General features: G+C 34.4%; 1 pseudogene; it reads right to left on the bottom strand.

Moving 5' to 3' along the window:
• Nucleotides 1-9,795: 9,795 nt before the first annotated feature.
• Nucleotides 9,796-10,832, bottom strand: LOC106985087 (heterogeneous nuclear ribonucleoprotein A1-like; annotated as a pseudogene).
• Nucleotides 10,833-14,917: the final 4,085 nt, after the last annotated feature.

The following is a 14,917-nucleotide window of genomic DNA, read 5'->3' on the forward strand; positions in this document are numbered from 1 at the left end:
TATCCATTAGGATGTTTCTGACTGTGAGTAAGAAAACTCAAAATTGCTTAAACAATAATATAATGTATTGTTTCATACAACAAGTAGAACAGGCTTCTTGATTGGTCTAGTGACTCAACAATAGCATTAAGGTCTCACACTGTCAATCTCTCTGTCTGTTGTCCATATTGTAAATTTCCTCACCTTATATCTATAGCTGATTGTAGAAAGGCTGTCACTTGCCAGGGATTACAGGTTACCTAGTTCACATCTGGCATAAAAGAATTGAGAACACCTCTTTCCCATCCCTTTCCTTTAGTCTAATTATGCCGGCCTAGCACACATGCCCTACCAAAGCATTAATCAGTACTAGGGGAAATCCTTGCGATGATGCTGTGTACTGGGCCAGCCCTGGATTCCTGGACTAGCAGTGAATTTGGGATTACTAGTGATGATTTTCACTAATCAAGACCCACATCAAAACCCATTGCTACCAGAAAAAAGGGAGGAACACAGTGTATGTTGGGATATTGCATGTTGTGTGCTTCCCTAAACTTTATCATTCACTATCTTATATTGAAAGTATCTTTGTGTGTGCATCTATGCTCTCTTCCAGTGGAAACAAAGCTTTTTAAAGGTAGGAACCATTTCTTCTTATGTGGTAGTATCCTTTTAGGACTTCACAGTGTTTTATAATAGCTATCTCATGAAGATTTGCTAAGTGAAGGGAATAGGTTTCTACTTCCCATTTTAATTTATTATTTTTTTAATATTTGGGACATAGACCAAATATTGCACCTGCTCTTTTGTCATAATCATAGTTTCATTAGCTTTTGCTTTGAAATCTGCTTATTGGGGGTGCCGGTTTGGCTCAGTTGGTTAAGTGTCCAACTCTTGATTTCAGCTTAGGTCATGATCTCATGGTTTCTGGGATCAAGCCTGGCATCAGACTCCACAATGATAGGGCAGAGCCTGCTTGAGATCCTCTCTTTCCCTCTCCCTCTGCCTCTCTCCTCTCTTTCTCTCAAAATAAATAAATAAATTTTAAAAATCTGCTTATTGAAATATCACATTATTCTATATGATTTTCCTAAATATGGTTCTACAGGTAAGTACCCTACTTATATATTTATTCTGTGGTTATAATAGGAATATATAGTGTCTTTCACTATATAAACTTGCCCTGATGTGTTCTGTTACTTTCAAATGCCTTGCTACCACTGTAAATACGATGTTTCTATTTTCGAGAATATTTGGTGTTTATGAGATTCTATATTGCTCATGTAAAATCCTTAAAACAGAGTTTGTGTTTTCTTTGGAATTGAAAGCATTTCCTCCTGTTGAAAAAAACTTCCAAGTGATGTTAAACTGATTTGTAATACTATAGACACTTCACTAAAATTATATTTGTGGGGTGCCTGGGTTGTTCAGTCGCCTAAGCATCTATCTCTTGATTTCAGCTCAGGTCATGATCTCATGGGTTCGTGAATTCAAGCCCCACTTTGGGCTCTGTACTGATAGTGTGGAGCCTGGTTGGGATTCTCTCTCTATCTGCCCCTCTCCAACTCATGCTCGCTTGTGCTCTCTCATGCTCTCTCTCTCCCCCTTACTCTTTAAATATTTAAATAAACTTAAAATAAAACTATACTTGTGAAGAAATATACATTTTACTTTGTGTATCTACAATAGGAATGGTGATCTACTTGTTAAGGCTAAGGTTTATAGGATTAAATTAGAAATGGCTTATACTTTTTTGGCATGTTGGTACATGTACATCCTATGAGATAAAGTATGGCAGAATTAATTAGGCGTATACATTGATATATAATTTATAAATCATCATGTTTAATTTTATTATTATAAAAAATTAACATCACCTCATAAATTCTCTTCAGTGTAATTCTTGTTATTAATTTATTTTTAATAGGAATATATGAACTATAAGAAATTCCTTATCCATTATGTCTATTTTCTCGACATTAAGCATTAGCGAAAAATGCCTATATACCAAACACCATTCAAGCACTTGGAATAAAAGATGAATAAAACAGTCTCCATATTAAAGGAGCTCAAAGTCTACTAATGCAAATGACAATAATGAGATAATATACTACACTAGAGTCATTACAAAGTTGCCATGATGTGGAAAACCTTTCTGAAATACAGAAAATCTTTGTGCAATTCTGGGGGAGTCAGGAAATATTTCCAGATGATAAAACCTAAGTTGAAACTGAAATATGTCTATTTTTTCTTTATATTTTTTCACTTAAACTAAAAGGAGTTTAAAAACATATGGCTATTCTGCAGGAAAAGAGATGTAGAGTGTGCTGGTTAAATCTTGTCACAATTAGACTACAGAGCAGGAAATGGATTAATAGATTTTCATTTTGTGCAAGAATTCAGTAGCAAAGTTATTTCCTCATTCTCAAATTTGTTTGATATTTAGATAACAAGTGAATCAGACAAATTAATAAATATATATGAAATGTTTACAATCAGCCAGAAACAGAAAAGGTATGGAAGCTCACAAATTTAAGGTGAAAAAAACCCAAAGTATTGTTAAAACAAAAACAAAAACAAAAACGAACAAAAAACAAAAAGCAAAAACTTTGAGAGTAGAAGAAAATTTCCTTTAAGGAGGGAAGAACCCCTAAAAAGAAGATAGAGCTGAACAAGAAGAGGCCAATAAATATGAAATAAGTAACTTTTAAATCCCATTTGTTCAAGAAATACATAATCTAAGCTGTAGAAATCATTCATATGTTACAAACACTGCATGCCAACTTTGTTTCCTGGTCTCGTTAACTATTACATACATCCTTAATCCAGAATTGTTTGTCTTGTTATTTCTACCTTTTTGTTTGTTTATTTATTTTGAGAGAGAGACAGAGCGTGTGCATGAGCAGGGGAGGGGTAGAGAGAGAGGGAGAGATCCCAAGCAGGTTCCATACATGCAGAGCGAACCCTACGCATGGCTCCCTTGAGATCATGACCTAACCAGAAATCTAGAGTCAGGTACATAACCGACTGAGACATCCAGGTGCCCTTATTATTTCTGTCTTTTGAGGTCAATTCCCCTGCGCTACATTACTATTCACGTAAATGTTACTTTGCATCTGTTTTCTTCAAGTCTGCTCAACTTTAAAGGTAGCAGGTTTGGAGACCCTGGGCAGCTCAGTCTGGTTAAGCGACCAACTCTTGATTTCGGCTCAGGTTATAATCCCACCATTCATGACACCAAGCTCTGCTGGGACTTGTGCTAAACATGGAGCCTCTTTGGGATTCTCTCTCTCTGTTTCTCTGCCACCCTGCCCCTAGTTTGCATGTGCATGTGTGCACGTTCTCGCTCTCTCTCTCTCCCTCTCTCTCTCTCAAAATAAATAAATAAACACTAAAAAAAAAAATAAAAATAAAAATAAAAAATAAAGGTTAGCAGTTTTGTTGACATCCTGTAAAATATTTCATGTAGTGACATCATGGCTCTCAACAGGTACTCCCATGCTTAAGTACCAGCTTTGTACTGCAGTTATCTTTGCTAATTATTGTCTTTTATAATTTGTAGAGTACTTTGACTTATGTTTTCTAATTTTACCCCTAAAACGTAGTCAGAAGTTATTAGGACAATTTCAGATAAATGCAGTGATTCATTCACTACGTTACACTGCCTCCTATATAGACTGCACAAGCAATTTTTCACTTCTGGAACTTTACCTATATTACTCATTATTTACCACCATGTTATCAACTAGCCACACTCATCCCATAACTGCTGTATGTTTATTAACTTTCTTCAACCATGTAGTTCATATAACTCCACAATATAACCTCTTTTGGGGCTGAGACTGGAAAGACCTGAGAAAATGGGATGTGTGGAATCAAGCTGAACTAAATACTGGTAGGAAAGAAGGAGAAAATGAAAACAGCAGTGGAAGTTGTATTCTTGTTTTAACGTATAAGATTCATTTTTATTTCTTGTTAATTAGTTTAATTAATTTGTTAGCTCTAGTGACAGTTCCAAAAGAGCACTTCTGAATGTTTGAAAATTCAGCGACATTGTTTACATACAGGATTTCCACTTTTTTCACTAATTCTGTGAAGGATAGATTGAATTGGATGGATACGTTGTGATATTATTATTAAAAGACAAACTGATTTAATATTTAAAATTCTTATTACAAAGAAAAAATAATGTCATAGAAATGATTGAGTTACTTTATTAAAACTATCAACATACAAATATTCTTAATATATTTTAAATGCACTTCTGGTTGAGATGGAAACATCTGATTTATTTTTTTGTCAAAATGGCAATTTATAATTTTAAGCTTTTAGCCAGCATTAGAAACAAATATGAGATGTTTTGACAGTAAAATAATTTTACACAAGATCAGATAAACTGACCTTTAGGGGAAGGAAAGATTTCCTTGGATTTTAACAGCAGGTGAACTCTTATCCTTTATCATTATAAAATTCCAAGAAAGAATAATACGTTCTATTCTGTGCCAGTCATTACAGTAGTCAATAAATTAAATTCTATTGCCTGTACTGTCATAGGAGATAGTGCATAGGAGAAATCAAAAAATAAAACCATAGGAGAGATTCCACAAAATAAAAAAATCAACAGAAATCCATGAAAGTGTTTCATTAAAGTAGCTATTCATTGACCCAACTTGTTTGTTTTTAAATATCCTTGAAGAGAACTGTTAGATCCTTTATTTGTAATATGGGACAAATACAGCACCTATAGCATGCAGTTTGTGAAGATTAAGTGGGATAATCCTCTTTATCTCAAAGCTTAGCATATTTCCTGGCAAATGGCTAGGTATTAGTATTATTATTTCAAAATATGATATGTGTATATATGTGTGAATGTGTGTATTTATAAACCTAGAGATAATGCTACTGCTTTGACATGTATATTTATACACCTATTTAAATGGAAAAAACTTAAATTTGGCATGCATATTGCTGGCTGTAAAACTCTTCAGCTTGATTAAAGCAAACACTCAGTGTCATCAGGGTATATTGAAAGAATAATAGGCTAAGGTATCTGAAATAAGTGCCATGTTTACAAAGCTAATTGGGGCCAATGCATGCAATACGATGTTTTGCAATGAACAATGATAAAATACATTTTAATTTTGTAATGAAAAACAGTTATTGATAACACAGTGGTTTTATAACACTTAGGTGATAGTAATCTCAAAATAATTAGATTTGAAATCAAAAGTTGGAGATGAAAAATGTTATTAGTAAGATAAAAATGCAAATAGTACAAAGTGCAGTGTTTTTGCATTAAGGAAACTATAAAGGTTAATTGGGAGCAAGAACTGAAGAAAAACTATTAACAAGAATTTGGAAATATTCAGAGCTTTATTGGAAAACAGAATTTGAGTCTAATGCCTCAATCTACTAAATTTCACATGCGGATCTCTCCTTTGTTAATAAGCTTTGCAAATATTCACAAGCATTTATAATATGCATGTTTTGTAGAGAAAGTTAAGAGTTTAATAATGGACACTTAAAAATTTAAAGCACAAAAAAAAGCATTTTGAATGAGTAAATGGTAAGAATTGACTATAGATATCTATCTTTGGTAAGATTAGATTACATTCCCAATATATATTTTTCCAAAGCTGTACAAAGAATTAAAATTCCTTGCTTCTCATTTTATAGAAATGTTTATAAACAAGGGACTCTCACATATCCATAGGAGAGGAAAAAGCACTGTCAGGCCTTAGCTCTTCCAGAGCAATGAATCTGATCTTAGCTTTCTAGCTCTCCAGACAAAATGACATAAAGAGTAAGAGCTACAATATACCTTTTACATGTTTTTCTCAGATTTTTAAATTCAATCTTGCTTGAAAAACCAAAAATTATATAAGTGAAATAGTAAACTTTGATAAAAAAAAAATCTGTATTTCACTGATTCACCTACCTAAAGTGTGACTCTATTTCTCTATGGTATTTTATTATTTAACAAATCAGTCACAAGTAAAATATTCTTATTTTCCCTGTAATTTTATCAACTTTATGGCTTTAAGTAGAAAACGTCAAATATGAACCAGCTGTTATGATCCTCTATTATACTTATTTTTCTATAGTGGTAAGTAAGTGATGGGAATTGCATTTTGCCATATAAAATTCATTGTTTTGTTGTTCTAATATGCTACCAACAGGTAAATATGACTATAAAGATAAAGGAACTAATCTCATAGTTAAGTGCTAATTTTCCAAAACAATGTACATCCATATTTAGGTTCAAAAAAACGATTTAAATGAATTATATCTGGCTCAGTAGCCACTCTAAATTTATAGGTAAATTTGAATTTTCTTTGTATCCTAATGCTGTTTTAATTCATTTGAATAATTTATTGATTAAAGAGGAATTGAACTCAATTTTACCATTGCACTTGCTATTAAAAGTCCCAAGGCCTATCTTTGACAGTTGCTGGTCATGTGACTTAGCCACTTTCTAAATCATTATTAAAATTTTCACACTGACACTCTGACATAAATTTCTGGATCTGTTTTGAAATTATAAAAGCTTATTTTTCTTTAATTTTCCTTTTAAACATTTTTTATTTGTGGTATTTTGTATAAAGTTAAAAATATGAATACCTTAAAACCCACTGCTTTCATTCTTAGTAATATTTTATAGCAGGTTACAAGTACAAGAGTGTTGATATCAATGCTACTTGTAATTGATCCACATTGGAAACTATTCATATGCAATCAACAGTAGAACAGATAAAGGTATTGATGCATTATTCTTTAATTCTATACAAGAAGAATAACCAAACCAGAGATATGTAGGATAACATGTATAAATCTCTAACAATATCTTAATTCAGTTATCCATATCTAAAACAAATAATAATATTGCACAAATAGAATAATTTATGACACTTTCATTTTCTGACACTTTTAAAAATCATAGAGTACTTGATTAGAAAAAAGCAAAGTGATTTCCAGTGAGATCAATATGTGTATTTAGAAAGACCAAATGCCTAAGATATGTCCATTAAATGTCCTATTATAAAGATTTTAGTACTATTAGAAATAATTTAAAATCCTATGGTTATACAAGAGGAAATGGAAAGTTCTTATTTGCAGTTAGAAAAATTGGAACATGTCCTCTTTCTTGTCTTTGAACAGGTATTGCCTGTACCTGGTATGCTCTGAATTCTGATTTAGTTCAAGTGCTATCACTTTCATGGAGTTCTCTATTAAAAGTCAATTGCTGGGATGCCTGGGTGGCTCAGTCGGTTGAGCATCTGGCTCTTGACACAGGCGTAGATCCTGATCTCATGGTCGTGAAATTGAGGTCCACCCAGGGCTCCAAGGAAGCTGCTTAAGATTCTCTCTCTGCCCCCCTCTGTCTACCTCCTTGCCCTGCTTGTGCTCTCTCTCAAAAAAAAAAAAAAAAGTCAGATGCCCATCACAATTATGTTCTGTCAAAATGAGGCTTACCCTGGGTGTGTTAGATAAACCTGCATCCATAGGAGTTAATGTAATACCCTATTTTGAAGTTTCTGCATTGAATCCTATCACATTTCGAGTAGCAGAACCACAGTTCTCTTAAGATATTGACTATGAATTGATCATCAGACTAATAGAGAATTCTTAAAATATAAAATTCATAATTGTTGCATATTTTTTAAATGTTTATTTTATTTCTGAGAGAGAGAGAGAGAGAGAGAGAGAGAGAGAGAGCATAAGTGGGAGAGGGGCAAACAGAGGGGGATAGAGGATCCAAAGCCAGCTCTGTGCTGACAGAAGAGAGCCCAATGCGGGGCTAGAACTCACCAATCAGGAGATCATGACCTGAGCCGAAGTCGATTGCTTAACCGACTAAGCCTCCCAAGGCACCCCTCTTGCATATTTTTAGTGTGTGAAAGATAGAATTAAAAAAAAATCTTAATTTTATTTAGTTCAGGAATTTTCTGAGTGGGTGTAAAGATGTAGCTCTAAAAAAAAAAAAAGGACTTGTTTTGCAGAAAGCAATTTCTCCCCCCCATAATAATTTATGAAGAGGTAGACAGTAGTTTTCCAGTGTTTACAAGTATCTTGAGGTTTAAATTGTAGATCTCTCCTATGGAAAAGATCTACTCGTGAGATCTCATGAGATCAACTCATGAGATGACGAGGCAGTCAGCAGTCTGTCTTAAATTACAGACAGGGCCAAACCACATTTACATGTGCATTACCTGCCCTGATACATTATTTTACTTTAATTTTTAAATTTTCATTTATTTTTGAGAGAGAGAGAGAGAGAGAGTGAGCATGAGCAGAGAAGGGGCAGAGAGAGAGATGGAGACACAGAATCCAAAGCAGGCTCCAGGCTCTGGGCTATCAGCACAGAGCCTCATGTGGGACTCGAACTCATGAGCTGTGAGATCATGACCTGTGCTGAAGTAGGATGCTTAACAGACTGAGCCAACCAGGCGCCGCTGCTCTGATACATTATTTTAGAGCAACCCATAATATTCCCCGCTAATCTTGACATTTCTTGGGCCATAGACAAGCTTTCTTCTATCTTCATGATGGAGCATTGTGTTAGAACAATTCTAAACTGGATAGCATTTGGTTTTAGTCCATCTTCAGGGTACTTATCTCTTCCTTTTAAGCTCATTCTTCTAGTGATCTCCAACAATAGAACTGGAAAGTCCATCAAAAGCTTTAGAAAACACAAACGTATAACCTATCCAGGCAGTGAGAAGGGACACAGTCATGACAAACTCAAGGACAGATTTTCCATTCCTGCAAAGATGTGGAAATCACTATATAACTTCCTTTTGATTCAGTCCTCTATCATCTACCTTCCATTGCCTACTTACTACACATCTCTCTTCTAGATTAGTTGTCAATAATTTCAACAAAGAGTAGACAAAAATTCTCAGTGCCCTTGCTGCTAATTAAGCTTTGAAGGGGTGACTTTCAGTATTATTAAGTGATTCATTGCAATATCATTTAAAAGTTATTTACCTTTGCATGACTACTTCATAATTCAAACAAATGTCTCATTCTTACATTTTAAGGTTGGGTCTATGTGGTTGGAATGATTAAAAATATAAATAATGAAATAGATAAGAAAATCCAAAGGACTTTTAACATCATTAATTTTTAATTTAAAAAACTTTTAAGTTCTAGAATTTTGGTAATAGATAAGCTACAAATAAATAGATGAGTCTGAAATAAATTTATGTACTCAAACATGATTAACAAATAGTAACAGTTTTCCAGTTTTCTTTATAATTATTTCTTTAATTTTTTTTATGTGAAAAAAATGAAACGTCACAGGTAAAGTCGAGGAGCTAATTTTTACCTGCCCTCCCTCCCCAAGAATTCACTTACCCTTTTCTGAACGGGAAATTGCTATTATATATTTGCTATATTTTTTCAGTCCTTTCTAAATTTAACTTCATATAAACGAGTCCATGAAAATATAATAGCTGTGTGTGTTTATTTAATTTACTTAAAAGCCATTGTACCATGAATTGTATGTAATTTCTTGTTTTTTTTTTTTAAAGACACATTTATTCAGCGTCATGATCTATTACATTTAGCAATCAACAGCATGGGTGCCAAAAAAAAAAAAAATCTACATTAAAACTCTTTGTTGGAATGCTTTACACTTTCCACAGAACAGAAACTAAAATAACCCGTTATACAAGTAGTCACAAATACAGTCCTTGAGTTTTTTGCCTGTACACATGAGTATTGTCTAAAACAAGTCTGCTTTGTAGCAGCTAGGCCCTGTCACCACTGTGCTTGGCTGAATTCACAAATCTGTTGTAACCTATAGCTTCCCTGTCACTTCTCTGGCTCTCCTCTCTTGCTAAGCTTTGTTTCCTGGCAGTAATTAAAATCTTCTGCCACTGCATAGCTACTGCTGCTGCTGGAACCACCATAGCCACCTTGGTTTCTGGTTGGGCAAAGTATTGGCCTCTACCACCATAGGGGCCAGAGCTTCTGCCTCCAAAACTTCCTCCTTTCATAGGTCCAGAATTTGAAGATTGATTGTTGTAACTGCCAAAATAATTATAGCTTCTACCACCTCCAGAGTTGCTTCCATCATTACCAAATCCGTTATAGCCATCCCCACTGCCACCATATTCACCACCACCTTTACTGCCACCAAAGTCACCTCACCCACTGAAGTTTCCTCCATGGCCAAAGTTGTCATTCCCGCCAAAACCACCTCCACGACCGCCACTGAAGTTCCCAGAACCACTTCAACATCTTTGGCTGGAAGAAGCACTAGCCATCTTTTGTTTAGGTAAAGCTTTCCTTACTTCACAGTTGTGGCCATTCACAGTACGATATTTCTGAATGACAATCTTGTCTACAGAGTCATGGTTATCAAATGTTACAAAAGCAAAGCCTCTCTTTTTGCCATTTCCTTGGTCAGTCATGATTTCAGTCACTTCAATTTTCCCATGCTGTTCAAAATAATCTCTTAGATGATGTTCTTCAGTGTCTTCTTTTTTTTTTTTTTTCTTCAGTGTCTTCTTTAATGCCACCGACAAAAATCTTTTTCACAGTTAAGTGGGCACCAGGTCTTTGAGAATCTTCTTTCAAGACAGCCGTCTTTGGTTCTAGAACTCTTCCATCCACCTTGTGTGGCCTTGCATTCGTGGCTGCATCCACCTCTTCCACAGTGGCATAGGTGACAAACCCAAAGTCTCTGGAGAGCTTGGTGTTTGGATCTCTCATTACCACACAGTCCGTAAGTCTTCCCCACTGCTCAAAATGGCTCCTCAGACTCTCATCAATTGTTTCAAAACTCAAACCTCCGATTAAAACTTCTGCAGCTGTTCAGGCTCTTTGGGAGACTCTGACTTAGACATGATGGTGGTGGGAGGGGAGACTTTTCATGAAGCTTACTCGGTGGCGCCCACGGACAGAAAGGAAATTTTTTCTATATTTTATTTAGCAGAATATTTTTAAGATCCATCCAAGTTGATAAATATACATCTAACTTTTATATATTATTTTGTTGTTTAACTCAATAATAATTTATTAATTGATTTTTCTAATGTAAACCTTTGACTTTTTCTCGTTTTTCTCTATTATAAACAATTCTGCATTGACCTCAATCGTATTTGTGTTGTCATGAGGACATATCATCTTAAAGGACCCCAGGTTCCTTTCAGATTTATACCTAAGAGCAGTATTACTCAGCCTTTTGCTTTTTCAAATCTATTTGATGATGTCAAGTTATTATTCAAAGTGGAGATCCCAATTTGCTTTCTACAAGGTGGTTTAAGAAAATTTTTGTTTCCCATATTCTAGCAGATGTTTTCTGTTAAGAGAATTTTGACTTTTTGTCTACAGATGTGGTTTCTTTGATAATTATTTGTCTTCATTGAAACCTATTTCTTTTAAATATATTTGCTCTAATTTAATATTTTATAAAAATAGCTCATTTTAACTTCTTGATACTGTTGATGTGAAATTTGCCTGTCCCATGGTATACATCAAGAACAGGGACTGTTCATAGCCCTGTTTGCAAATATTTCCCCAGGACTGTTTTTGATGGCTCTTTTCTTGGCCTCAGGTACTTTCTTCACAATCATGCACTGATCACAGTATTCGGCAAAATAGTTTATTATCAGAAAATTAATAAACTACAGCTACACTTAAAAAATAGTTTAATTTCACAAACATTATGTTAAGTAAAATAAACCATATAGAAAAGAATATATGACACAAATTTATTAATTCCTGAACCAGATCTAAGTAATATTTGAGGTTAAAAATTGTAATATCATTTACATAAGAGTAGTTAGTGATTAGAAGGGGGCACAATCAAGACTTCTAGGTTGGGAAATATATTCTAGTCACTGGCCAGAGTGATAGTTTCCAGGTGTATTTATTTTGTGAAATCAATTAACATATATCCTTATGATTTATGAATTATTTCTTATTTTGATGTATTTTACATTGTGATTATATTTTATATTGGTTAATAAATCAATGGAAACATTGGAGCATGAAGGTGAGAAAACCCATGATAAGTTTTTTTTTTTTTTTTAAATGGATGAAACAGAAAAGAAGAAAGGGAAGAGATTCAAGGAATCAGTCCAAGGGGTGAAATATCAGAGTAATTGAAATTCTAAAAAAGAGTACAGGAAAACTTGAGAAAATAGAATTGTTGAAGACATTACAAAAAGAGAAATGCCTGGATCTGAAAGAAATGTCTTCAAATCAAGAGTGAACTCAGAGCCTTGTGTAATGAATGTGCATCTTGTGATATTAAAATTAAACAAACATTAAAGAGAACACCTGAAGGGGTCTATAATGGAATTTAAAGTACTAAAAATAAGTAAACTAAATCATGAACAAATAAAAACTAAACACAAATGGACTGGAGTAAGAATAGCATCAGATGTGTCATCAATAGCTCTGGACATTAGAGAACAGGGATTGATGCCTTTAACTATCAGTAAGAAAACAATTTTCTACCTACAAGTCCAAAATGAAACAATTAAATGTAAAGGAAGAATAAAGGCACTTTCAGTCATGTAATATTCACTAAGTTTACCTTATAGGCACCTTTATTAGTATTTGACTGGAGGATTTATTCCCAGCAAAATAAGACACTAAACCAAGAACAGTCTTTGGATCCAACCTAGAACACAATAAGAGAAGCTCTAAAACCATAAACAGCATCTTTTAAAATGTAATTGCAGGATGAGAATTTAGAACAGCCCAGACTTATGATAAAGATAATTAATAGATGGTGAAAATGGAAATTCACTTGAACTTGATGCAATGCATATTCTCTGTTGAATAATATGGGAGTTCAGAATTAGGGTCACACTCAAACGCAATATGTTTATATTTTAACTTGGCACTACCTTAAAAATCTTATTTATGGGGTCAAAATTATCTATATAGTGTTATTAGTTTTAACTTTTTTACAATCAGTCTCAGAAAACCATGTTTAGTAGAAGAAGATATGAAAGTAAAGGTATTGGTGACAATACAGGAGATGAAGAAAATGTGAGAAGTGCAGGAAATGAGGAATATGCTAATGTTCTTATCTAATAATGTAGAGTCAAAAGATAGCGTTTGTGGTTTATAGAACAAAGAAATGTTTGAACTTACTTGAACTAGTAGAGGTAATTAGAAGAAGGAATATGGGTATCAGTATAACTATTAGGGGAGGTAGGAGTAGAGAGAGAGAGAATTCAATCTAAGTCCTGTCTTCTGTCATCAACATCTGCATCACAACTCCTATGCCCAGAAAAATATGTATCTTAATGTCTTCTTAAACTATTGCTTTTATTATAGTTTTATAAAACCTTTTTTTTTTTAACAAAAACTATTGTTTTTATTCCTGAGCCTCCACCTAGCTTCTGATGGTTGTTCTGCCATTGGCAGGATTCCATGGCTGATTCAATGTAGAGTCAGCTTTGTTCAGAGTTCTTCTTGGTTGATATGACCTCAGTTTGGGTCCCTCTGGCTGAAGCCTCTGAAACACAGCTATATCATGTAAGCTTCCAGCTAACTTGGCATACTCTGCCTAGGCTGTCATGTGGATTATTTGATTCTGGAGTCCTTATGGCAGGTTCATTACCTGCCCCTATTTAGCAGGGGGCTTGGAAAGCCAAACTTCAGACTCCATCTGCCTAAACAAGATTGTGCAATGTTAAGGTAATATGGTGGGAGAGTGGCCTGCAGTCACTTGCCAGGGTTCTGGAGAGATCTGTGTTGGTATTCTGTTGCTGCTGTAACAAATTGCTGCATACTTAGTGGTTTAAAACAACACAGTTATTATCTTAAAATTCTAGCGGTCAGATGTCTGAAATGTGTTCCACTTCACTAAAATCAGGGTGTCAGCTGGTTTAGATTTGTTCTGGAGGCTCTAAGGAGAATCTATTTTGTTATCTTTTTTGCATTCTCTGCATTATTTAGCTCTTGGATCCTTAATCCATCTTCAAAACCAACAGAATAACATTTTTACATTTCTTGCTCTCTTCTTTCTGCCTCCACTTGTAAGGACCCTTATCATTACATTGGATTTACAAAGATAATCCAGGATAATCTCCCCATCTCAAAATTTAGTCACATCTACAAAGTCCCTTTTACCTTGTAAGGTAACATTTTTGCAGATTCCAGGGATTAGGGTAGGGACATCTTTGGGAGACCATTCTCCTTACTAAGGAACCAAGGCAAAAAGTCCATTCTGTCCTAAGTATCTCTATATTTCTAATATAACTCCTTCCCAGGAAGCATAGTTGTTTGACAGCCTTGCTGTCTTGCCAACTCCTCAATGTCCCCTTCCTTTAATTCCCAGAATCCAAAGGGGAGATTTCCCAAATGTCATTTGTTCCTTTTTTTTTCTGCCTTCACCCTTACTGTTGAGCCCTTATGATAAACAGGCATATTTTTTATATTCATTTGGAGAACTTTATGTTGTCATGTTAAAGCAAAGGGAGAACAAGAAAGGTTAAATAAGGGTGCCTGGGTGGCTCAGTCAGTTAAGCATCAGACTCTTGATTTTTGGCTCAGGTCTCTGAGTTCGAGCCCTACATTAGGCTCCAAGATGGCAGTGTGGAGCCTGCTTGGGATTCTCTCTCCCATTCTCTCTGCCTCTCTCCTGCTTGCACCTTCTCTCTCAAAATAAATAAATACTTCTTTTAAAAAAAGAAAGAGGTTAAATAAATTTAGAATATTTTTAAGGACAATTGCATGGCTCCCAAGATTAAAGTCTTTTTAGATAATCCTTTTGGCAGAAAGGAAGCTGATTTTTACTTTATTTTTTCGTTTTGTTATTTTTTCTGCAACAAATTCTCATCTTCTCTATGTTGGCTAGATGTCTCTCACTTAATAGGGAGAAGAAGTTCAGATACTCAAGAGGCAGCAAAAGAAATGTACAAAAATATCCAAATAGTAATGTGTTAGGAAGTCATTTCTATTTTATAGT

This window comes from Acinonyx jubatus, chromosome B3 (genome assembly GCF_027475565.1).
Source record: "Acinonyx jubatus isolate Ajub_Pintada_27869175 chromosome B3, VMU_Ajub_asm_v1.0, whole genome shotgun sequence".
In the NCBI taxonomy this organism is placed as follows: domain Eukaryota; kingdom Metazoa; phylum Chordata; class Mammalia; order Carnivora; family Felidae; genus Acinonyx; species Acinonyx jubatus.